This window comes from Anabrus simplex, chromosome 2 (genome assembly GCF_040414725.1).
Source record: "Anabrus simplex isolate iqAnaSimp1 chromosome 2, ASM4041472v1, whole genome shotgun sequence".
Lineage (NCBI taxonomy): Eukaryota > Metazoa > Arthropoda > Insecta > Orthoptera > Tettigoniidae > Anabrus > Anabrus simplex.
This window is the reverse complement of record NC_090266.1, coordinates 1,155,767,295-1,155,793,487: the sequence shown is the minus strand read 5'-3', so window position 1 is coordinate 1,155,793,487 and position 26,193 is coordinate 1,155,767,295.

Sequence of the window (26,193 nt, the reverse complement as noted above, 5' to 3'; positions counted from 1 at the left end):
TTACTGGAGGGTGACTGGGGATTTAAATGAGAATATGGAGTGGGTATGTGGGAAACTGGGAGTGAAATTTCTAGATCATAATGGGTGGGTAGGAGATAGGGATCTGCGCTCAGATGGCCTTCACTTAAACCGCAGTGCTACGAATAAGTTAGGATATTTGTTTGGAAGGGTAATAGGGAGGTACATTCAGGGAAATGCGGTTGTATAGGGAGCGGTGATAAGGGTGCAGAGCTCTGGAAGTCAAGTAGGGATGACATAAAAATGTTGGTGTTGAACTGCAGAAGTATTGTAAAGAAAGGAATAGAATTACGTAATTTAATAGATATATATTTACCAGATATTGTAATAGGAGTTGAATCATGGCTGAGAAATGATATAATGGATGCAGAAATTTTCTCACGGAACTCGAGAGTGTATCGTAGAGATAGGATAGGAATGGTGGGAGGGGAAGTATTCATTCTGGTGAAAGAAGAATTTGTAAGCTACGAAAAAGTTAAAGATGAGAAACATGACATTCTAGGTGTAAGGCTCATTTCTAAAGATAATAGGCAACTTGATGTCTTTTGAGTGTACAGACCGGGAAAGGGTAGCGCTGACACGGATTCAGAATTATTTGATAAGATAATCAGCTATGTGGGAAACGACATGGAAAGAAATGTGATTGTAGCGGAAGATCTGAATTTACCAAATGTCAATTGGGAACGAAATGCGAACGACATGAAGCATGACCAACAAATGGCAAATAAGGTAATATGGGAAGGACAGCTGATTCAGAAAGCGATGGAACCAACTAGAGGGAAAAGTATCCTGGATGTGGTACTGGTAAAACCAGATGAGCTCTATAGAGAAACCGAAGTAATAGATGGCATTAGTGATCACGAAGCTGTTTTAGTCGTAATTAAAGATAAATGTGATAGAAAGGAAGGTCTTAAAAGTAGGACTATTAGGCAGTACCATATGGCTGATAAAGCAGGCATGAGGCAGTTTCTAAAAAGTAACTATGATCGATGGGAAACGGTAAATAAACAAGTAAACAGACCCTGGCCAATTGTTGAGGAATGTGAAAACAGGTTTGTACCTTTAAAGGTGGTAAGGAATGGTAAAGACCCACCTTGTTATAATAGATAAATAAAGATACTAAGAAGGAGGTGCAGATTGGAAAGAAATAGAGTTAGAAATGGCTGTGGAAGTAAGGAGAAATTGAACGAACTTACTAGGAAATTTAATCTAGCAAAGAAGGCAGCTAAGCATAACTTGATGGCAAGCACAATTGGCAGTCATACAAATATTAATGAAAAATAGAAGGGTATGTATAGGTATTTTAAGGCAGAAACAGATTCCAAGAAGGACATTCCAGGAATAATGAATGGACAAGGGGAGTGTGTATGTGAGGATTTTCAAAGGCAGAATTATCCAGTCAGCAGTATATAAAGATTGTTGGTTACAAAGATAATCTCCAGATAGAGGAGGAGACTAATGCTAAAGAAGTATTAAAATTTACATATGATAACAATGATATTTACAATAAGATACAAAATTGAAAACTCAAAAAGCGGCTGGAATTTATAAGATTTCTGGGGATATACTAAAGAAAAATGGGTTGGGATATAGTACCATATCTGAAGTACTTATTTGATTATTGTTTGGTTGAAGGAGCTATACCAAATGAATGGAGAGTTGCTATAGTAGCCCCTGTGTATAAAGGAAATAGTGATAGATATAAAGGCGAAAATTACAGGCCAGTAAGTTTGACATGCGTTGCATGTAAGCTTTGGGAAGGCATTCTTTCTGATTAGACATGTTTGCGAAATTAATAACTGGTTCGATAGAAGACAGTTCGGTTTTAGGAAAGGTTATTCCACTGAAGCTCAACTTGTAGGATTCCAGCAAGATATAGCAGATATCTTGGATTCAGGAGGTCAAATGGACTGTATCGCGATTGATCTGTCTAAAGCATTTATAGGGTGAATCATGGGAGACTACTGGCAAAAGTGAGTGCAATCGGACTAGACAAAAGAGTGACTGAGTGGGTTGCTATATTTCTAGAAAATAGATCTCAGAGAATTAGAGTAGGCGAAGCTTTATCTGACCCTGTAATAATTAAGAGAGAAATTCCTCAAGGCAGTATTATCGGACCTATATGTTTTCTTATATATGTAAATGATATGAGTAAACATGTGGAATCAGAGATAAGGCTTTTTGCGGATGATGTTATTCTGTATAGAGTAATAAATAAGTTACAAGATTGTAAGCAACAGCAACGTGACCTCGATAATGCTGTGAGATGGACAGCAGGGGATGGTATGTTGATAAACGGGGTTAAAAGTCAGCTTGTGTGATTCATTAGCAGCAAAAGTCCTCTCACTTTTAATTACTGCGTTGATGGGGTGAAAGTTCCTTTTGGGGATCATTGTACGTACTTAGGTGTTAATATAAGAAAATATCTTCTTTGGGGTAATCACATAAATGGAATTGTAAAAAAAAAAGGGTACAGATCTCTGCACATGGTTTTGAGGGTGTTTAGGGGTTGTAGTAGGGATGTAAAGGAGAGGGCATATAAGTCTCTGGCAAGACCCCAACTAGAGTATGGTTCCAGTGTATGGGACCCTCACCAGGATTATTTGATTCAAGAACTGGAAAAAATCCAAAGAAAAGCAGCTCGATTTGTTCTGGGTGATTTCCGTCAAAAGAGTAGCGTTACAAAAATGTTGCAAAGTTTGGGCTGGGAAGAACTGGGAGAAAGAAGACGAGCTGCTCGACTAAGTGGTATGTTCCGAGCTGTCAGCGGAGAGATGGCGCTGAGTGACATCAGTAGACGTATAAGTTTGAGTGGCGTCTTTAAAAGTAGGAAAAATCACAATATGAAGATAATTTTGGTATTCAAGAGGACAAATTGGGGCAAATGTTCATTTATAGGAAGGGAAGTTAGAGATTGGAATAACTTACCAAGGGAGATGTTCAATAAATTTCCAATGTCACTGAAATCATTTAGGAAAAGTCTAGGAAAACAACAGATAGGGAATCTGCCACCTGGGCGACTGCCCTAAATGCAGATCAGTATTGATTGATGATTGACGATAATGTTTAGCCGCGCGCACACATATAGCCTCATCCTGTTGTCTTGTTGAGAGCAAACCGTTTACTGTCATGGAGAAAGGTCTAGACACAAGTAGCCTAGTGGGAATGGCATAGTGCAGCATTCAAATTAAGAGCCTGTAACTACTAGGGTGAGCACTGATATGTGTATGAAATACTGGACTGCATTTCAGTCGTGTGGTGTAGTTTCTGGCGTGTAATCGCTACAGTGAGGTGGTTGGCGTGAGTTACTAAAGCGGCCATTGTAATAGTTGCTAGTTGCTTTACGTCGCACCGACACAGATAGGTCTTATGGCGACGATGGGACAGGAAAGGGCTAGGAGTGGGAAGGAAGCGGCCGTGGTCTTAATTAAGGTAAAGCCCCCAGAATTTGCCTGGTGTGAAAATGGGAAACCACGGAAAACGATATAAGAGCTGCCGACAGTGGGGTTCGAACCTACTATCTCCCGAATACTGGATACTGGCCGCACTTAAACGACTGCAGCTATCGAGCTCGGTGCCATTGTAATAAATCAGGGAATATTTGTAATTTCGTCCCCCTTCATTTATTTTATGAAGTGTATTATTATTTTCAGATGGGAAAACACAAGCAGTGGAATAAGGAGGCTATGAAAATGGCTGCTAAGGCAGTGAGGGACAAGATAATGGCCCTGGAAACCCTAGCGACGTTGCCGGGTTGAGCATCAATTGAGCGATCCCTGCTGTATTCTTTGTCAGACTCCGTCGCTGAACGGTGACCGTGTTGGTTTTCGGATACAATGGTCCCGGGTTCGATTACTGGCTAGGTGTATCCTCTCTTCAGGGTATCAACTGTAATGGTGGGATACATTCGAATGTTGTAACGTCTTGTACTTACTGTTACACCGTCAGATAGCTCCTCAATTCTAATCACGTAGGCTGAGTGGACCTCAAACCAGCCAGATTAAAATCCCCGGCCGAACCGGGAATCGAACCAGTGGCCTTGATTAAGAGGTAGGCACGCTACCCGTGACACAGAAAGAGAAGGATCTGTGAATTTAACTAGGTTCTGCATCAAAAGTTAAATTCGGTTAAATTAATCCTAACGTTGGTGACCGACAACTTCTTCACTCATCATGTGTACCTCCACCTATCGAATATGAAGTTTCGGTCTTTTAGCTGTACGTGTTCAGATTTGAAGCTTGTAATAAACAGCGGTGAACCCGCTAGCAACAATAAGTTCCGCTATTTCCCATTATTTATTGGACGTGAACAAAGCCAGGCACGGAACACTTCAAATTTGATAAGGCATGAGTCACTCCCTGCAGTAAACAACGTCACCTTGGCTCAGATATACGACAAATGACGAGGTTTGACAGAGTACCAGCTGTAGTGACCAAGATGATTATTATTATCCTTAGGTAGGTGTTTAACGTCGCACAAACACATTGAAGATTTTCGGTGACGGAAGGATGGGAAAGGGCTAGGATTGAGAAGGAAGGGGCTGTGGTCTTAATTAAGGTACAGCCCCCGCATTTCCTTGGTGTGAACAATGGGAAACCACGGAAATCCATCTTTAGGGCTGCCGACGGTGGGATTCGAACCCACTATCTTCCGAATGCGAGCTCACAGCCACGCGACCCTAATCCCATGGCCAACTCGTCGGTATTATTATTATTGTGTATGTAGAGTCTTCAGCCCTAAGGCTGGTTGGATCCTCAACAGCTCCGCCATCAGCTGTCATAGATGGCCTAGGCATCACTGAAGAGGCGTACGAGGGAAATGAGGAGTGAGGTAGTTAACCGTTGCTTTCCTCACCGAGCCAGAAGTTGCTATTACATATCAGTCTGCCAAGCCCACTGAATTGCATGCACCAAGCGACCCTATGAGCAACATTTTCACACCATTTATAGCAGGGACTGGCTGCATAAGGAATAGCATTACTAGCACCGTTCATACCTCAGTCACTTTCATATTGTCAAAGCCAAGTATAAGACAGAGACAGATCTATGAAAGTAACAAAACTGCTCTAGCCTATACCAGAAGACATAGTGCACTGTAAACACTAGGTCCTGCCAGCAAAGGCATTTTTATTTTTATTATTGTTGTTGTTGTTGTTTTTATTCCGCCGCTTTTACCACACCCCGGTAGGGTCACGCGTCCGAACCTTGTCACACTTGTGGACATGGGCCTAATTTACAGCCGAATGCCCTTCCTAACACCAGCTATATCTGTAGTAGTTGGCAGTGTGTGTGTGTGTGTGTGTGTGTGTGTGTGTTTGTTCCTTGCAGTGATTTAACGTCGCTCTAATGCATCGGAGGTTTTCAGTGACGGATTCAGTCAGTCAATCTCACTGATCTGCATTATTTAGGGCTGTCGACATCCTATCGGTTGTTTTCCTAGTCTTCTCTTACATGATTTCAAAGCATTTGTAAATTTATCGAATATCATTTCCCTTGGCAAGTTATTCTAATCCTTAAATCCTCTTCCTATAAACGAATTCACCGGGCGAGTTGACGTGTGATTGGGGGCGTCCAGCTGTGAACTTCATACGGGAAATAGTGGATTCGAATCCCACTGTCGGTAGCATTGAAGATGGATTTCCGTGATTTCCCATTTTCACCAGGCAAATGCTAGGGCTGTATCTTAATTAAGGCCACGGCCGCTCCCTTCCCACTCCTAGCCCTTTTCAATCCCATCGTCGTCATAAGACCTATCTGTGTCGGTGCGACGTAAAGCTAATTCTAATATATATAAAAGATTATTTGCCCCAGTTTGACGTATAATTTCCAATTTTATCTTCATATTATGGTTTTCCTACCTTTAAACATTCCATTCAAGCTTATAGGTGTACTGAAATGGAATGACGTATGGCTCTTATTGCTTGCCAGGTGCAGGTCTTTTGATTTCACGCCAGTAGGCGACCTGTGCGTCGTGATGAGGATGACATGATGATGAAGACGACACGTACACCCAGCCCCTGTGCCAGCGGAATTAAGCATTGATGCTTTAAATTCCCGGCCCTGCCCGGAATCGAACCCGGGACACCTGTGATCACTGGTCAGCACGCTAAGCATTTAGCCATGGACCCCGGCATTGGTGTACTAATTCACTCCACGCCATACTTCACTGACAGTAGGGGAACAGTGGGGTTCCCAAGACCATAGCGTCGGCATTTTTTTGTTGCGTCAGCACCAGAGGTCTAGTAGTTTAGCTATGCCGGTCCAGCGCAAGGTCATTGACCCCTAGTAGGTGAGCAATGTCGATTTGCTGGTTTTGCATAAAAGACCTAGGCTAACCTCACAGTCGTTATCTTGAGGGGCCTAACTACACTTTAACGGCTAGTTGCCCTTCCCGACACCTAAGAGAGATAGCCTAAAATCATGGAGGAGTCTAACCTTAGTTTTACACCCAGATGCCCTTCTCGACGTGGGCAGTCGTTATCCTGGAGGGGCTTCACCTTACAGGACGTAGTTTTACGGCGAGATGCCCTTCCCGACGATATCTTGAGTAGCAGGAGAATGATGATTCGTCCGACGTTGTTTTAAGTAGTAGGGCAATAGGGATGCACATAAGTAAGCACACATCAAGGAGTCTAACTACATAGGGCCGCAGTTTTACGGCAAGATACCCTTCCCGACGCCAATTGCACAAGATGGCGGCTATACATAGCTCCTTATGAGTCTCCATAGGGGCGCTTGCGCAAGATGACGGCTGCTCTTATGAGACGGCCTAGGGGCTTACTGCGCAAGAGGGCGGCTGTACATAGGCTCTTATGAGCCCACCAAGGGGCGATTGCGCAATATGGCGGCTATACATAGGCTCTTATGGAGAAAGATGACGGCCATGGGCGATTGCACAAGATGGGGGCTATACACGGGTTAAAATGGAGAAAGATAACGGCCATGCACGCTTGCACAAGATGGCGGCTACATATAGGCTCTTATGGAGAAAGATGACGGTTATGGGCGATTGCGCAAGATGGCGGCTATACATAGGCTCGACTATACATGGGCTCTTATCAGAACGCCTAGTGCTATAGGAAATGCATTGGTTACATTTAAGCCCCTAGCAGTCGAACAAATTATGGGATAAACATGTAACTTGAAATTTTGGTTCGGAAATATACTATTTGAATCTGATGGCATGGGTTATAAGCATGTAGCTCAAGCTGAAAGTGAAATTAAACAGTTCGCGTAGCGCTATAAGAAATACTTTGCTTACATTTAAGCCCTCTAGCAGTCGAACAAATTATCGCATAAACATGTAACATGAAATATCGGTAAGGAAATATATTATTTCAATCTGTTGGCATAGGTTATAAGCTTGTAACTTATGCAGGACAGAAATTAAACAGATCGCCTAGTGCTCTAACAACTACATTGGTTACATTTAAGCCCCTAGCAGTCGAACAAATTATCGCATAAACATATAACTTGAAATTTCAGTTCGGAAATACACTATTTGAATCTGTTGACATGGGTTATAAGCATGTAGCTCATGCGGAAATTGAAATTAAAAAGAACACCTAGTGCTATAATAAATACATTGGTTACATTTAAGCCCCTAGTAGTCGAACAAATTACCGGATAAACATGTAGCTAGAAATTTCGGTTCGGAAATATACTATTTGAATCTGTTGGCATGGGTTATAAGCATGTAGCTCATGCGGAACGTGAATAAGAAATGCATTGCTTACATTTAAGCCCCCGTGCTATTATTCTGTTTTTAACTTGCAGTGAATACGTTATAATGGTTATGCGTGTTTAGACTTGTTTGTTATCAAGGTCACTTACTCAAGCCTTTATAGATGGAATGAGTAGGTGTAACGAGGCAAAGGAATGCAATAAGTACAACATCTTGAATGCAATGAAATATTTATTGTATAATGATTTTAAATAAAAACAATGTTATACAAAAATCTCGTTTCTGCTCCCGACAAGGTTGCTATGCTCATTAACAGCTTTCTGCGAAGAGGTAGCATGCTTCTGAAATTCTAATGACTCCTGCATCATTCAAATTAAAGAAGACATTTAGTGTTTATGTTATGCTTTACAAAGAAGATAATGCAGTTCTCACCTTGTTGTTATTCATATGGTTTGTACCTTTTCTGAATTGTCTTGATCATGTACTGACATTAATGGAAACATGTTATCCATACACTGTGTACAGTGTTCAATCCTCGGTTTTGATCCGTCCCAATCATCTTCACCATGTTGTCCTCAATGGTTGTAATGACGTTGACAGGTTCTACACAAAGGTACATCGATTGACATATTACTATGGAGAGGAAGGATGTCCCGAAAATGATTTACGGAAGGAGCAGCGTAAGTAGGTAAAAATCTTGGTGGTAAACATTGAATCAGATGTTTCGGCATCTGAGATAAGGTTCTATGTTTATAGAACATCTTAATAGCCTTACTTACTTGTGTGAGATAAATAAGATGTTGCGTATTAGCATGCGAACAGCATGCACAATGACAGTTTTATTTGTTATTCAGACGATTGTCTGTAACCTTGTAGACTTTTTCTTTTTCCTGTTCCGTAGCGTATGATGTCGAAGCACACACTAATGTTGATTATAAAGGACTAATCTGCAGGAGGAGGGATTGAGCTAACCTCAGTTGCTGTGAGGAGGAGGAGGAGGAGGAGGAGGAGGAGGAGGAGGAGGAGGAGGAGGAGGAGGAGGAACGTAGCTGACCTGTCATGCGGAGGAGAAAGAACACGGCTATGTCCGGTCGGAGGATGAGGAAGCTGTTATCTTAACAGCTGTTACATTTTAAAACAAATAGTGTCGGGAAGAGATCATGTCGAGAAGTGCCGCTTGGTTAATCCTCTCTCCTAAATGACGTCGGGCAGGAACTATGTCGTTGACATTACTGTAGCTAACAGTGTGACGATACGGAAGACAGCCAAGTCTTGAAAAACTCACACTAGATAGATCACACATAAACATAATAGATGTTTCAAAGGTAGAATCTGTTTAGGGAGAAGGACCGATGTATTTTAGGATATAAAGTAAACGCGCGGGGTTGCATAAAATTAGATTGCGAGGGGCGGTTGGACCATCCGATACACAGTACCGGTATTTGTTATCTTGACAGGTGTCAAAAAAGCACATGGATTTTAAATTCCGCGCCACTACGTGCATAAGGTGACAGCCATGGGGTTTAGCGCCGTTAAGATGGTAGCAGTGAGGTTAGCGATTCTATGTTGTCCTTAAAAGTGAGGTTAGGGTCCATCAAGATGACAGCTGTCAAAGAGTGCGTGGCCAAGCACGTGGCTTTGCTCCCAAGTCTTCCCAGCCTAAAATTTACAACATTTTCGTAACGCTACTCCTTTGTCTGAAATCACCCAGAACAAATCGAGCTGCTCTTCTTTGAATTCTTCCCAGTTCTCGAATCAAGTAATCCTGGCGAGGGTCCCGTGCACTAGAACCATACTCCAGTTGAGGTCTTCCAGAGACATATATGCCCTCTTCTGTACATCATCATTACTACAACCCTAAATACCCTCATGTGCAGAGATCTGTAACCTTTATTTATAATCCCATTTATGCGATTCCCCCAATGAAGATCTTTCCTTATATTAACACCTAGGTACTTACAGTGAACCCCATAAAGAACATTCACACCAACAACGCAGTAATTAAAAATAAGAGGATTTTCCTGCTAGTGAATCTCACAAGCTGAATTTTAACCCCGAATTTTGTATCTACGTGCTTTACGTCGCACCGACACAGATAGGTCTTATAGCGACGACGGGACAGGAAAGGCCTAGGAATGGGAAGGAAGCGGCCGTGGCCTTAACTGAGGTACAGACCCAGCATTTGCTTGATGTGAAAATGGGGAAACCACGGAAAACCATCTTCAGGGCTGCTGACAGTGGGATTCGAACCCACTATCTCCCGGATGCGAGCTCAAAGCTGTGCGCCCCTAACCGCACGGCCAACTAGCCCGGTAACTCCGTTTATTATCATGCCATTGCCTATTGTCCAGCTCACAACATGGTCGAGGTCTTTTTGCAGTTGTTCACAATCTTGTAACTTATTTATTATTCTATACAGAATAGCATCATCCGCATAAGGCCTTATCCTAGATTCCACTTCTTTACGCATATCATTTATACATATGAGAAAACATAAAGGTCCAATAACACTGCCTTGAGGAATAAATAGTGGCGCTCACGATTCCTGCTGTTTTCTAGCCCGTAACTACACATCTCGTTATACTACGCCGGTTTAGGGAGAAGGACCGATGTATTTTAGGATATAAAGTAAACGCGCGGGGTTGCATAAAATTAGATTGCGAGGGGCGGTTGGACCATCCGATACACAGTACCGGTATTTGAAGTGTTATTGCTCATGTAATACCATTGAAGAGAAATGTACATATTTCTCAGGCGGGAATCACTAACAATCAGAGCGGCATATTTTCTCAGAACAGAGTTAAACATATCAGAGATCCTGTAAAGTGGAGAATGGTTGTGAAAAGTATACCTGGGGACAAAACATGACGGCCTCAGTTCCAGGAAGACCGAGCTCGATAGCTCCAGTCGCTTAAGTGCGGCCAGTATCCAGTATTCGGGAGAGAGTGGGTTCGAACCCCACTGTCGGCAGCCCTGAAGATGGTTTTCCGTGGTTTCCCATTTTCACACCACGCAAATGCTGGGGCTGTACCTTAATTAAGGCCACGATAGCTGCCTCTGTGGATCCGTGGTAGAGTGTCGGCCTCCGGATCCCAAGATAGCGGGTTCAAACCCGGCAGAGGTAGTCGGATTTTTGAAGGGCGGAAAAAAGTCCATTCGACACTCCATGTCGTACGATGTCGGCATGTAAAAGATCTCTGGTGACACATTTGGTATTTACCCGACAAAATTAATTAAATCTCAGCCATAGACGCCCAAGAGAGATCCGGTTTACTCTAGGTCCGCTAGATGGCAGACAGAGTAAACCGGAACGTCGAAATTGACGAGCAGACAGCCAGATGGCGTCAATTCGAAATGTCTGCAAACGGTAGCTGAGGCCATACGATTATTATTATTATTATTATTATTGTTACCGTGTTTTTGGTGGTAGTTATGCGTGAAAGAAGGTGCTGGGTGGTGAATAGATCTCAAGCTACTAAAGTGAAATTAATTTTAAAATTTAACAAGGTTATATTTTCTTTTCAAAATTAGGTAACAACAAATAGAACAGGTACTTAGTAGCCGAAACACAATTGAAAAATACATTTACATAGGTACCCCATTTGGGGCTTCAAAAGTCAGAAACATAATTCTTGGGCAATCAGCTCAGTTTTACCCCAAACACAATTTTAACAGAGGGGCAGAAAACCCCATTCATACCTAGGAGCCCTTGCTCCAAATTACACTGAAAAGCCTCCTCGAGGCATACAATATACCATTTTCAAAAGAGCCACTCGCTCTCAATTTTAAGCCTCTCCCAGGCCACACCAAACTCCACCTTTAAGCTGTCTTCAAAGGACATATACACAGGGGTAAAATACCCAATCTACTGAGGTCTATTAAATGACAAGAAGGTTAATTAAATGACCTCTAAAACAATTTGAGAGGAGGCGAACTTGCACTCCTAATACACTTTGTTTAAGACCTACTTGGCGCTAGGCCGTTAATACAAGGGCTAATCCCATACTAAAGAGGTGACTTAAGAAGAGAACAATTTGTTTTACGTTAACGAAGAATAGATTGAGAAAACTAAGTTCACCTCACAACAATATGAGTGGGAGCTCGAGAGGGTTAACACTCTCTATCCCAGTATGAAGCTTTAAAAGAGAATATATGAAAAGAGTAGTTACATTTTAGGAAAAGGTTACATGGTTGAACGCTTAGAACCCGCCCCGAAAGTTAAACTGCTGAGCTAGCAAAGAAAGAAGTTATTAATCGGCCATTACCTTATTGTTGACCGCTGCAGAAGAAAGAGGCGCTACCCGCCTCCTGCGATGTACTTAATACACTGAAAGATGGAACAGAAGTGGCACGGAGACCCAAAAATCAGCAGTTTATAACCTCTCGTGGAAGGTTCTAGGCGTTAGGGGAATGAAAACACCCGCCCACAATTATTTTATTGGCTAGGACCCCGCAATCGATTCAAGTTGGGGGAAGATACATCTGATTGGATAGAAATTAATTTAAGAAATTCGGGATTGGCTACATGCAAAACAAGGGGAAAGAGAGGGGTATACAGCCAACTTAAACAATAACAGAAAGAAATTTAGCAAAGAACAAACATTTGAAATAAAAATTTCTTCAACAAAATAGTTCTTTGACTCCGCACTAGGTTGCACTATTGTTGATCTTCAGTAGTGTCCTCTAGAAGAGAAAGTTCACACTTCTTACTTCAAGCTAAACAAAAACACATCAAAAGTGACACAGTTCAAAAACTCAAAATTTTCCACGTGGTGACATCTTCTGAGAAAGTAGAGAATTAATAGAGTAGATAAAGTTCAACCTTCCTCCAGAAGAGGAGTTTCAACAGGCGCAACTTTTAAATAAACGGTGTAGAGGTGTACCGCCCGGTACAGACCTCCCCCCCCCCAAAAGTTCCTCCAGGGGTGACGCATGAGATCAGTTTGAAACAAAGTCCAAGTAATGATGTTGATATGAAGATAGATAGCAGGAGCATTTACAAGATTTCTTAATTCAGTTTCAAAATGTTGTTGTTGCAGGTGAATGAAAGTCTTTATGTTTGTAGAATTTGAATTTCTGAAGATAAACTTTTACTACTTAAAAGTGAAGAAAATTTTGCAATGTCCACCAAATATTGATGTTGAATTCCCAAGTGTAATTATTGCTTATGGTGACTGTCCATGTAGTTGATGTAGATTAAGTTGGATGGCCAGACCGGCCGTTGCAGCTTGCGTCCAAAGGAGGCCGCTCGGACCCCTCAAGTACCCTGAGATACCGCTCGCCCGCACTATGAGGGGAGCAGAGGTGTTGAAATACGCCGCGCCCGCGGTGAACATATACAAGCTGCGGGCCAGTAGCAGGTCGTGCGCCGCACATCAGCCTTGGCCGGGAGGAGAGCTCCGGCTCGCCGTACACATGTCGTCCTCGCTGGAGAGGAGGGGGCCCATCCCCCTCCCCAGTTGCTGCACGGCGCTGCGCGGCTGCGGGGGCACTGAAACATAAAAGCTCGGCGGCAAAATTGTGTTGGACCATCATCTTTTTTTTTTTTGAGGGCACAGGCATGTAGATTGAGGGGCCAGCGGCGTGGCGATATCCATGGCATTTCATCTAAGCCAGCCACTGTATTTAGTGGAGCAGGAGACGGGAGCGTGGTAATGGCCGTGACAAGGACAGGATGGCAGTTTAACAATCGGGGGAGGTTTACAGAAATGCTTACATATAAAATAAAATAGAAGGAGCAGAATGCCTTAAAAGTGGAACTCAAAAAAAAAAAATATAACCATCATATTCCTATCAAATTATATGAAGCAAGTTGACACAAAATTTACACCGGTTTCACCTGGGACAGGTGAACCCTAAATATCCTCTCGGTGGCTGGATTGCTTACTAACAATGTAACCGGTGTGAGAAAATCGAGAATGATGCATGGCCCATGGAATCTGGGGGCAAGCTTGCCCGCGGGAACAAAATTTTTGACCATAACCTGGTCACCTACCTTCAAAGGGGTGGATCTCCGTCCACGATCATACCTTTCCCTAACCTTTTCATGAGACACTTTAAGATTGGCTTTAGCCTTCTTCCAAAGATCTTTAATGTTATCCGGATCTATTGTCTCGGGTAGAATGTCATTCAGAGACCAGAGGTTAGAGAGCGGCGAGTTGGGAACAAACTTGAACATCAAAGAAGCTGGAGTAAACTTGTGAGATTCATGAACCGCCGAATTCAAAGCAAAAGCTATCCAATGCAGGGACGTGTCCCACCTGGAATGATCTTCATGATGATAGGCAATAAGTGCAGACCTGAGATTACGGTTAACCCGTTCAGCCAGAGATGGTTGAGGGTAATAAGCAGAAGTAGTTACATGAGAGATGGACAAGTCAAAACAGAATTTACGAAAAAGATTTGATGTGAATGCCTTGGCATTATCAGATACAATATATTGGCACGGACCAAAAGAAGCAAAAATGGAATTTAGACAGGTAATGGTGGACTGAGCGGTAGCCAGCTTAGTCGGAAATAACCAAGAAAATCTGGTAAAACCATCTACACATACAAAGATGAACTTGTTGGCATTACCCTTTGACTGGGGGAAGGGTCCTACATAATCAATATACAGGCGTTCCATGGGGCGCGACGCTTGATGCGAAGACAAAAGGCCTACCTTGGTGGACATGGTGGGTTTACTCAGCAAACATGATTTACAAGCTTTTACAAGTTCACGGATTTCACCGTCCATACCTTTCCAGATGAACATTTCACGAATCTTTTCACGGGTTTTAAAGATACCAAGATGCCCTCCTAATGGGGTTTCATGATAATACTTGAAGATCATAGGTACCAGAACGGCTGGAACGACAACTTTCATCATCTTATCATGCCTCGATGGGCAACATAGAACACCATTCCTCAGAACATAAGGGACAACCTGTTCCCCAGAAGAAAGGGTTTCCATTATCGGAGCCAGCGTCGGATCTTCACGTTGGTATTTCTCAATATCTCTAAAAAGCATGGGAGCATCTGTTAGGATGGCATTAACACCAGATAGTATGGACTCGGAAGGTGATGAACTGTCGACCGGTTCGTGGGTCTCGACCTCGTTTGAAAACATACGGCTGAGTCCATCAGCAACAACATTTTCAGTACCTCTGATATGCCTGACATCGAATTGGAAGGCAGAAATACGAATGGCCCAACGGGCTATACGACCAGTACGACGCGGCCTACCTAAGACCCAGCTTAAGGCTTGATTATCTGTTTCCAGGTCGAATTTGACATGTTCCAGATAGAGACGGAACTTCTCTAAGGCGAATAAGACTGCCAAACCTTCGAGCTCATAGATGGAATACTTGGCTTCTTGAGCCGACAAAGTCCTAGATGCATAGGCGATGGGTCGCCTCCCTAGTTCAGTCTCTTGAAGAAGGACTGCAGCTACAGCTGACGACGACGCGTCCGTTTGGACGATGAATTTCTTTGAGAAATCAGGCATAGCAAGGACCGGGGCATTACAGAGAGCTAATTTCAGATCTTCAAAAGCGGCTTGTTGAGAAGGTCCCCACTCGAATTTGATGCCTTTCCTACGAAGAAGGTTTAAGGGCGCTGCTCTATTAGCAAAGTTAGGAATGAACTTTCTGAAGAAATTCACCATACCAATAAACCTGGCGATGCCTTTAATGTCCTTGGGAGGTTTAAAATCACGGATGGCCTGTGTTCTAGAATGATCGACTGCTACACCATCAGGTGACACAATATGCCCTAGGAAAGACATAGAGGGCTTAGCAAAGGCAACCTTGGACAACTTAACAGTTAACCCAGCCTTACGAAGGCGATCGAGAACTTCTCGCAAATGATCTAGATGTTCTTCAAAAGTCTCTGAAAATACGACGACATCATCTAAATAGTGATATAAGTACTCGAATTTGATGTCTGAGAAGACCCTATCTAGTAGCCTAGTGAGTACAGCTGCCCCCGTGGGGAGCCCGAAAGGCACGCGGTTGTATTCGTATAAATTCCAGTCCGTGGCAAACGCTGTAATGTGTTTAGACTCTTCGGCAAGGGGAATTTGATTATAGGCCTGATTCAAGTCCAAGATAGTGAAGAACGTGGCCTTACGAAACCATGAAAAACAAGAATGAAGGTCAGGAAGGGGCACAGATTGCAACACCACCTTCCGATTGAGAGCCCTGTAATCAATGACAGGCCTGAAGCCTCCTTGGGGTTTCGGGACTAGAAAAATAGGCGATGAATACGCCGACTTAAAGGGCCTAATAATACCATCCTTCAACATCTGATCGATGATTTCTTTCAGAGCCTTCATTTTAGGTGGAGATAGCCTATAAGGTGGCAAACGGACAGGAATCGAATCCGTGACCTCAATTTTGTATTCAATAAGATCAGTAACACCAAGAGTATCAGTGAATACCTCTGGAAATGACTGACATAATTTACGAATACTATTAGCCTGCTCCTCAGGTAGATGTCTAAGGTCTAACAACATCTCATCCTGGGTAGGCGAAATAGAGAAACATGACACAGAATTACACGTTAATAGTGGGATTTTACAACTAGAAGCAAATTTGAATGTGCACGACCTAGACTGGAGATCGAGCACAAGACCAGTGTGAGAAATAAAGTCCGCTCCCATTATGATGGGGCAAGACAAGTGCTTAGCCACAAACAGTTTGATTTTCCATGTAAACTTAAAAATACGAATTTTGACCAGTAAAGAACCTAGAATTTCTAATGGAGATGTATTAGCCGAAACATATTTAACAGGAGAAGAGTCATAGACAGGTAGTTTACAAACAGATTTCAATTTGGAGTACCATTCAGCCGAAATAATGGAACAAACACTGCCTGAATCTAATAGAGCTGTTATAGGTTCGTTATTTATCTCAATCTTAAGAAAAGGAACAGGTGCGGGGATATCCGCCGCAATCCTAAGACACTCTTTGGGGCATTCAAAAGATGTATTCGAAGACTTATCGTTCCCTGAATTCTCGACCTTTTTGCCAGGGGCTGAGCCTTGGGAAGATGGATTAGTTGACTCAGCCGAAGCCACTAGTCACTTTTGACTGTTGTTGGAAGTTACCCCAGAAGTTGAGCAGGAGGGGGTGCTATTCGAATTGGGACAATTCTTGGCGATATGTGAGAAAGCCCCACATTTAAAACATCCCTGTGATGAACCAGCTCCATTATTTGCCCTACTAGACTTGATCAGAGGACACTTATTGCGCAGATGGTCAGGCGACCCGCAAGCATAACATTTACGAGGGGTGACTGATCGGCGAGGTGGAGGCCGAGTGTTACTAAAGGAAGGCGGGGGTTCTTTCGCAACACGCAAGGAATCGGCGTATCTAACTCCTTCCGCTGAGACGGCCAATGCTTCAAGTTCCGAGAAAGTTTGCGGGCATGCCGCGAAACACAAATATGACCTGTAGGGTGGGGAGATCCCTTCAACAATAGCTTGCACGATCTGATCCTCAGGGAAGTGGAGAGCAAACACCCTAGTATAAAACTTAATGTCCTGTATGAAATCAGCCAAGTTTTCATCCAAGCGCTGTACCCGATAATAGTATTTCTGAATCAGAGATGACCTCGCGCGGGCAGGAATGAAATTTGCAAGCAAGTGTGCGTGAAAATCTTCAATAGATGACTGTTCAGCAATAGTTCTTACTATTTTATCTGAGAGAACACCAATAGCATAAGGATAGATAATTTGCAAAATTTGACAAGGGGAAAGAGAAAACACAAGGGCGTGATCCTGAAATTCAACTAGAAATCTTAAAAATGAAATTACATCACTGGTGGTGTTAACAGAAAACTTAGAAATACCTCTGAGCAACATTGCCAATGGATGAGGCAAGCTGCTAAACCCGGGTGACATAGTAGGTAAAGGTTTCAATGGTAAGGAAGTTAATTCAGAACGGATGTTACTCAACGATGCACGGCGTTCAGATTCGGTGTCCAATGGGGCCGGGATAGTTTGAGCAGCAACGGTTATCCTATTGACTTCTCCCTTGGGAGGCGCTTCCTCACTACCTGCATTCACTATGGTGGGCTGATCAGATTTGGGAGGAACTTCCCCAGTTAACAATTGAGTGACTTTACTAGACAATTCAGAAATAGTTTCAAGGAGCGTATTAGCTTCCTTCCTCTGAACGTCATTCACCTTTAGAGACAACAGATCATTAACTCTATTTGAAAAGTGATATAGTCTGCCTTGCACACGCTTAATTTGATTAGGAGACGGATCATTTTCATCAAAAAAACTAACTACAGATGCTAGCCCCGAAATATTCTCGACGATCGTGGAAAGAGAGTCATCAATTTCTTTCTCTCCCAAATTGGGGATGGAAATGGGCAAATCAAGGGACTCTCTAAGTTTGTTAGTGTCGATAGCAACCGTGCCTCCAGATTGCACGTTTCTAATAGTTAATTCGTAGATCAACTCCTCTTTGCGCAAATAGTTAAGGAGGAGAACATCGCGAGGGCCGGGCATGATGACGGAAAAATTTTGAACAACCTCAATAAAAAATTTCCAGCAACTGAGAAAATGGTTAGAGTTCGGATCAAAACAGTGTTTAGCCGTCAAAAGGGGCTAAATTGAGACCCATTCAACCACGCTCTGCTACCACTTGTTACCGTGTTTTTGGTGGTAGTTATGCGTGAAAGAAGGTGCTGGGTGGTGAATAGATCTCAAGCTACTAAAGTGAAATTAATTTTAAAATTTAACAAGGTTATATTTTCTTTTCAAAATTAGGTAACAACAAATAGAACAGGTACTTAGTAGCCGAAACACAATTGAAAAATACATTTACATAGGTACCCCATTTGGGGCTTCAAAAGTCAGAAACATAATTCTTGGGCAATCAGCTCAGTTTTACCCCAAACACAATTTTAACAGAGGGGCAGAAAACCCCATTCATACCTAGGAGCCCTTGCTCCAAATTACACTGAAAAGCCTCCTCGAGGCATACAATATACCATTTTCAAAAGAGCCACTCGCTCTCAATTTTAAGCCTCTCCCAGGCCACACCAAACTCCACCTTTAAGCTGTCTTCAAAGGACATATACACAGGGGTAAAATACCCAATCTACTGAGGTCTATTAAATGACAAGAAGGTTAATTAAATGACCTCTAAAACAATTTGAGAGGAGGCGAACTTGCACTCCTAATACACTTTGTTTAAGACCTACTTGGCGCTAGGCCGTTAATACAAGGGCTAATCCCATACTAAAGAGGTGACTTAAGAAGAGAACAATTTGTTTTACGTTAACGAAGAATAGATTGAGAAAACTAAGTTCACCTCACAACAATATGAGTGGGAGCTCGAGAGGGTTAACACTCTCTATCCCAGTATGAAGCTTTAAAAGAGAATATATGAAAAGAGTAGTTACATTTTAGGAAAAGGTTACATGGTTGAACGCTTAGAACCCGCCCCGAAAGTTAAACTGCTGAGCTAGCAAAGAAAGAAGTTATTAATCGGCCATTACCTTATTGTTGACCGCTGCAGAAGAAAGAGGCGCTACCCGCCTCCTGCGATGTACTTAATACACTGAAAGATGGAACAGAAGTGGCACGGAGACCCAAAAATCAGCAGTTTATAACCTCTCGTGGAAGGTTCTAGGCGTTAGGGGAATGAAAACACCCGCCCACAATTATTTTATTGGCTAGGACCCCGCAATCGATTCAAGTTGGGGGAAGATACATCTGATTGGATAGAAATTAATTTAAGAAATTCGGGATTGGCTACATGCAAAACAAGGGGAAAGAGAGGGGTATACAGCCAACTTAAACAATAACAGAAAGAAATTTAGCAAAGAACAAACATTTGAAATAAAAATTTCTTCAACAAAATAGTTCTTTGACTCCGCACTAGGTTGCACTATTGTTGATCTTCAGTAGTGTCCTCTAGAAGAGAAAGTTCACACTTCTTACTTCAAGCTAAACAAAAACACATCAAAAGTGACACAGTTCAAAAACTCAAAATTTTCCACGTGGTGACATCTTCTGAGAAAGTAGAGAATTAATAGAGTAGATAAAGTTCAACCTTCCTCCAGAAGAGGAGTTTCAACAGGCGCAACTTTTAAATAAACGGTGTAGAGGTGTACCGCCCGGTACAATTATTATTATTATTATTATTATTATTATTATTATTATTATTATTATTATTATTATTAAGGCCACGGTCGCTTCCTTCCCAGTCCAAGCCCTTTCCGGTTCCATCGTCGACATAAGACCTACTGTATCTGTGTCGGTGCGACGTAAAGCCAATAGCAATAAAAACTTACTGGAAGCGAGCTGGAAGCCTGCAGACAATCACACCCTGCACCCTGCTGAGTTTACGAGTTCTAAGTGATCCTTCTTTGGTGTGGGGAGGTTGAAACACCACTTTCTTCAGTCTTTACTCTTCTTCCTGTCGAGTGCAGTGTAGTGACCCTTTTAGCATTATTAATAGTAATATAATAATACCTTAATAAGAAGTAAATGACTCAGTTTACATCGAAGTGACAAATAATGAAGTCAAGAAACATCTTTTACTTTTGTTCTGGCTCATTTTTTCCTAATGAAGTAGACGATTTGGCAACTCCGGCTGCATTATACGTAGTAAATCCTATAAGCCGTTAACAAACACTGGATTGCCGTCGAAGAATTGTGGTGTGAGGCAAGGTCGTCATGTTTTGTCCCTAAGTATACTTGATACTGCATTTTTAAACATAACGAAATGTCGCGAGTTAAAGCGATTTTAGTTACTCTGGGATAGAGAATATGTCGTCTTTTTCCTTCTTCTTCTTCTTCTTCTTCTTCTCCTCCTCTTCCTAAACCTTTTTTTCCAATGTATTGGGGTGAGCACTTTGGCCAAGTTGTATCTTTCTTTTTATTTTCTTTACAAGTTGCTTTACGTCGTATCGACAAAGATAGTTCTTATGGCGACGATGGGATAGGAAAGGGCTAGGAGTGGAAAGGAAGCGGCCGTGGCCTTAATTAGGTACAGCTCAAGCCAGTATTTGACTGGTGTGTAAATGGGAAACATTGGGAAACCATTTTCAGGTTTGCCAACAGTGGGGTTCGAATCCACTACCACCCGAATACTGGATTCTGGCCGCACTTAACAGACTACAGCTTTAGAGCTCCGTAGCCCAAGTTTTACGGGCGGATGCTCTTCCTATGTGGAGGGATGTATTCATTATAATGTGGTGTGTTGTATGCTGATGAAGAACATAATAATAAAATGTTCACAAACACCCAGTACCCGAACCAAATGAATTAACAAGTACGTCGTTAAAATTCTATGTTCCGCCGGGAATCGAAACCGGTGTTCTCTGGACTGAAGGCCAGTAAGCTGACCATTCAGGCAAGGAGCAGGTGAATCAACTGAGTGTAGTGGTTTTATATTCCCACATCAGCCATCCTCGAAGTGGTTTTCCGCGGTTTCCCACTTCTCCTCCAGGCAAATATCGGGATGGTACCTAACTTAAGGTCACGGCCGCTTCCGTTGCTCTTCCTTGTCTAACTCTTCCAACTTTTCCCTCCCCATCAAGGCCCCTGTTCAGCATAGCCGGTGAGGCCGCCTGAGGGAGGTAATGGTCCTTCTCCCCAGTTTTATCCCTCAGACCCAAAATCTCACGCTCCAGGACACTACCCTTGAGGCGGAAGAGGTGGGACCCCTCATTGAGTCCGAGAAACCAACCCTGGAGGGTAAACGGATTAAGAAATTATTATTATTATTATTATTATTATTATTATTATTATTATTATTATTATTATTACTATTACTATTACTATTACTATTATTATTATTATTGTTACGGAGTTTTCCGTGGTAGTTAGAGGTGAAAGAAGGTGCGGGCGTGAACGGGTCTCAAACTACGAAATTAAAGTTAATGTAAAATTTAACAAGGTTATATTTTCTTTGCAAAAACACGAAATAACAAGAATGGCAGGTACAGAGTAGCAAGGCAATAAGGTGCAATTACAATATTTACAGGATTTGGGCTTCGAGCCCCAACCTCACAATTCTTGAGCAATTAGCCCAGTTTTACCCCAAACACAAGTTTCAACAGAGGGGCAGAAAACCCCATTCATACCTAGGAGCACTTGCTCCAAATTACACAGTAAGGCCTCCTTGAGGCGCGCAGAAAACAAAATTTTCAAGAAAGAGCAACTTGCTCTCAAAATTCAGGCCTGTCAAAGGCCACACCTAATTCCACCTTCAAGCTGTCCTCTAAGGACATATACACAGGGGTAAAATACCCAACCTACTGAGGTCTATTAAATGAGAAGAAGGTTAATTACATGACCTCTAAAATAACAATTGAGAGGAGGCGATCTGCACTCCTAATACACTTATTTAAAACCCTAATCTGGCACTAGGCCGCTAATGCAGGGGCTAATCCCATACTAAAGAGGTAACTTAAGGAAGAAACAATTTACATTAATGTTACGGAAGAATCGGTTGAGAAAAATAAGTTCACCTCAGAACAATATGAGTGGGAGCTCGAGAGGGTTAAGCACTCTCTATCCCAATATGTAGCCTTAAAAGAGAATAGGTGCTAAGAGTAGTTACATTTTAGGAAAAGGTTACATGATGGAAACGCTTCGGACCCGCCCCGAGAGTTAAACTGCTGAGCTAGCAAGAAAAGAAGTTATTAAAAGGCCATTACCTGGTTATTGAGCTGCTGCCCGAAGAAAGGGGCGCTTCCCGCCCCCTGCTATGTACTTTACACACTGAAAGATGGTACTGAAGTGGCGCAGAGACCCTAAAATCAGCAGTTTAAATACTCTCGCAGAAAGTTCGAGGCGTTTCAGGAAGAAAAACACCCGCCCACAATCATTTATTGGCTAGGGTACAGCAACATATCCCCTTTGGAGAAGATACACCTGATTGGTTAGAAATTAATTTTAAAAATTCGGGATTGGCTAAATACAAAACAAGGGGAAAGAAAGGGGTATACAGCCAACTTAAACAATAACAGAAAGAAATTTAACAAGAAACAAACTTTTGAAATAAAAATTTCTCCAAAAAACAGTTCTTTCACAAAAATACGTCGAAAACAACACAGTTCAGAAACTTCAAAATTTCCAAGTAGTGGCATCTTCAGGGTAACTTGAAAATTAACACATAAGACAAAGTTCAGACTTCTCCCAGTAGGGGAGTTTCAACTGGCGCAAGGTTTAAATAAGCGGCGTGGAGGTGCACCGCCCGGTACAGACCTCCCCCCCAAAAGTTCCTCCAAGGGGGTAACACGGAAGAACATACACTTTTGTTTGAAAACAAGGTCCAAGTTATGATGTTGCTATGGAGATTAATTGCAGAAGCATTTATCAAAATAGTGAAAATTTGATTTGATCTAGTTTCAAAAATTCTCGTAGTAACTGCTGAAGTAATGTCTTTATGTTTGTAGAAGTTGAATTCAGAAGAAAAACTTTTAATACTTGAAAGTGAAGAAAAATTTCCAAAGTCCACCAAATATTGCTGTTGAATTCCCAAGTGTAGTAATTGCTGATAGTAAATGTCCATGTAGTTGATTAAATAGGATGGCCAGACCAGCCGCTGCATCTTGTGTCCAGAGGAGGCCGCTCGGACCCCTCAAGTACCCTGAGATACCGCTCGCCCGCACTATGAGGGGAGCAGTGGTGTTGAAACACGCCGCGCCTGCGGTGAACATATACAGGCTGCGGGCAAGTAGCAGGTCGTGCGCCGCACATCAGCCTTGGCCGGGAGGAGGGCTCCGGCTCGCCGTGCACCTGTCGTCCTCGCTGGAGCAGAGGGGGCCCTTCCTCTAACCCAGTCGCGGCACGGCGCCGCGCGGCTGCGGGGGCACTGAAACATTAAAGGTAGGCGGCAGAATTTTGTTGGACCATCATCATCTTTTTTTTGAGGGCACAGGCTTTGTGGAGAGGTTGAGGGGCCAGCGGCGTGCAGATATCCATGGCATTTTATATAAGCAAGCCACAGTGTGTGTGGAGCAGGAGACGGGAGCGTGGTAATGGCCGTGGCAAGGACAGAATGGCAGTTTAACGGTTCGGGGAAGGTTTTACAAAATGTTTACATATAAAACAAAATATTATAGAAGGGGCAGAATGCCTTAAAAGTGAAAACTCAAAAAAAAAAAAAATATAACCTTCATATTCCTTTCAAAATAATATGAAGCAAGTTAACACAGAAATTACACCGGTTTCACCTGTGACAGGTGAACCCTAAATATCCTCTCGGTGGCTGGATTACTTAATAACAACGTAACCGGCGTAAGGAAATCGAGAATGATACACGGCCCATGAAATCTGGGGGCAAGCTTGCCCGCGGGAACAAAGTTCTTGACCATCACTTGGTCACCTACCTTCAAATTGGTGGGTCTCCGTCCACGATCATATCTTTCCCTAACCTTTTCATGAGAGACATTAAGATTGGCTTTAGCTTTCTTCCAAAGATCTTTGATATTATCCGGATCTATTGTCTCAGGTAGAATGTCGGGATGGTACCTAACTTAAGGCCACGGCCGCTTCCTTTGCTTTTCCTTGTCTAACTCTTCCAATTTTCCCATCCCCACAACAAGGCCCCTATTCAGTATAACAGGTGAGGACACCTGGGCGAGGTATTGGTTCTCCTCCCCAGTTGTATCCCCCGACCAAATGTCTCACTCTCCAAGACGTTGCCCTTGAGGCGGTAGAGGTGGGAACCCTCGCCGAGTCCGAGGGAAAAACCAACCTTGGAGGGTAAACGGATTCAGAAGAATGTTTATTATTATTATTCTTGTATGTCTCATTGGGGTCGAATTTTATTTTAGATATAGGACCATATTTTGATTGTGTTTATTTGTGCTTTGTTTAAGTATTAAATTACGTTAGTATTAATTATTACACTAATGCAGGGTTTCCCAAAGCTTCTGTCTCTGAGGTCCCCTGACCATATCGCATGCACGTTCATGGACCTCTTAGCCACAGAACATAATACTGCATTCAGTAAAAGAAATACAGTATAAATTTTTGATGATACAATGTTTGATTTTACTCGTATAATTTAGGACAAAAATTTACTTCCTTTGAAAGTTGAATCTCGTAACTTCATTAACATAAAAATACTTTATAAATGCACATAAATTATAAAACAATGTGACACTTGGCTAATAATTACAACAACATGCATCTGGAAACGTCTTCTTCTTATTCTTCTTATTCTTCTTCTTCTGTTTATCTGCTTACCCTCCAGGGTCCGTTTTTCCCTCGGACTCAGCGAGGGATTCCACCTCTACCGCCTCAAGGGCAGTGTCCTGGATCTTCAGACTCTGGGTCGGGGATACAACTGGGGAGTAGGACCAGTGCCTCGCCCAGGTGGCCTCACCTTCTATGCTGAACAGGGGCCTTGCGGGGAGATGGGAAGTTTGGAAGGGATAAACGAGGAAGAGGGAAGGAAGCGGCCGTGGCCTTAAGTTAGGCACCATTCGGGCATTTGCCTGGAGGAGAAGTGGGAAACCACGGAAAACCACTTCCAGGATGGCCGAGGTGGGAACCGAACCCACCTCTACTCAGTTGACCTCCCGAGGCTGAGTGGACCCCGTTCCAGCCCTCGTACCACTTTTCAAATGTCGTGGCAGAGCCGGGAACCGAACCCGAGTTCCGAGGGTGGCAGCTAATCACACTAACCAGTACTCCACAGAGGCGGTTTATCTGGGAACTTACTTGAAAACATCACTTGTTGCCGTTGTTGGATCAATGGAACGGATGGTCCCTTTCTCAAGGACCAAGCGTTTTACAAGCATAGTGACTCGAATCGAAGTTTAGTCCCTACATTATCTCTGTTATTGTACATCGTTTTCATTTTTGTGAGAGCAGAAACAGGTACACTCACACAGCATGTTGTAGTGATAGTTATTATACGCAGTATTTCCTTTCTAGAAATTGTAGGCTACAGGGGATGTCACGGACCCAAAGTCGATCAGAGGCATGAAGTAGTGATACATTCGCGGAATTTCCTGGAGCTGAACATGCCACTTCATCTGTTTCTGCACGCATATTTTTTTTTTCACTTTCTCTCTGTCAAGTTACTTGATGCTCAGTTTCAAAGAAGCGATTTCTGATCCACGAGATTTTCTCAACCAGAGACGGAAAATATGGTCTGAGTGTGGATACTAGTAATTCCAAGTGTCTAACAATTGCATCACTTACACTGCCTTGAGGTATTTCTTACTTCTGCTCTGCTGACTTGCACCATTCGTCAGCCAAATTAAGAATTACATATAACAACAACAACAACAACAACAAAAACCATACCCCGTGGCGCAACAACCCTGAAGGGCCTTGGCCTACTAAGCGACCGCTGCTCACCCCGAAGTCCTGAAGACTATGAGATGTCGTGTGGCCGGGACGGCGAATCCTCTCGGCCGTTATTCTTGGCTTTCTTGACCGGGCCCACCATCTCACCGTCAGATAGCTCCTCAATTGTAATAATGAAGGCTGAGTGGACCTCGAACCAGCCCTCAGATCCAGGTAAA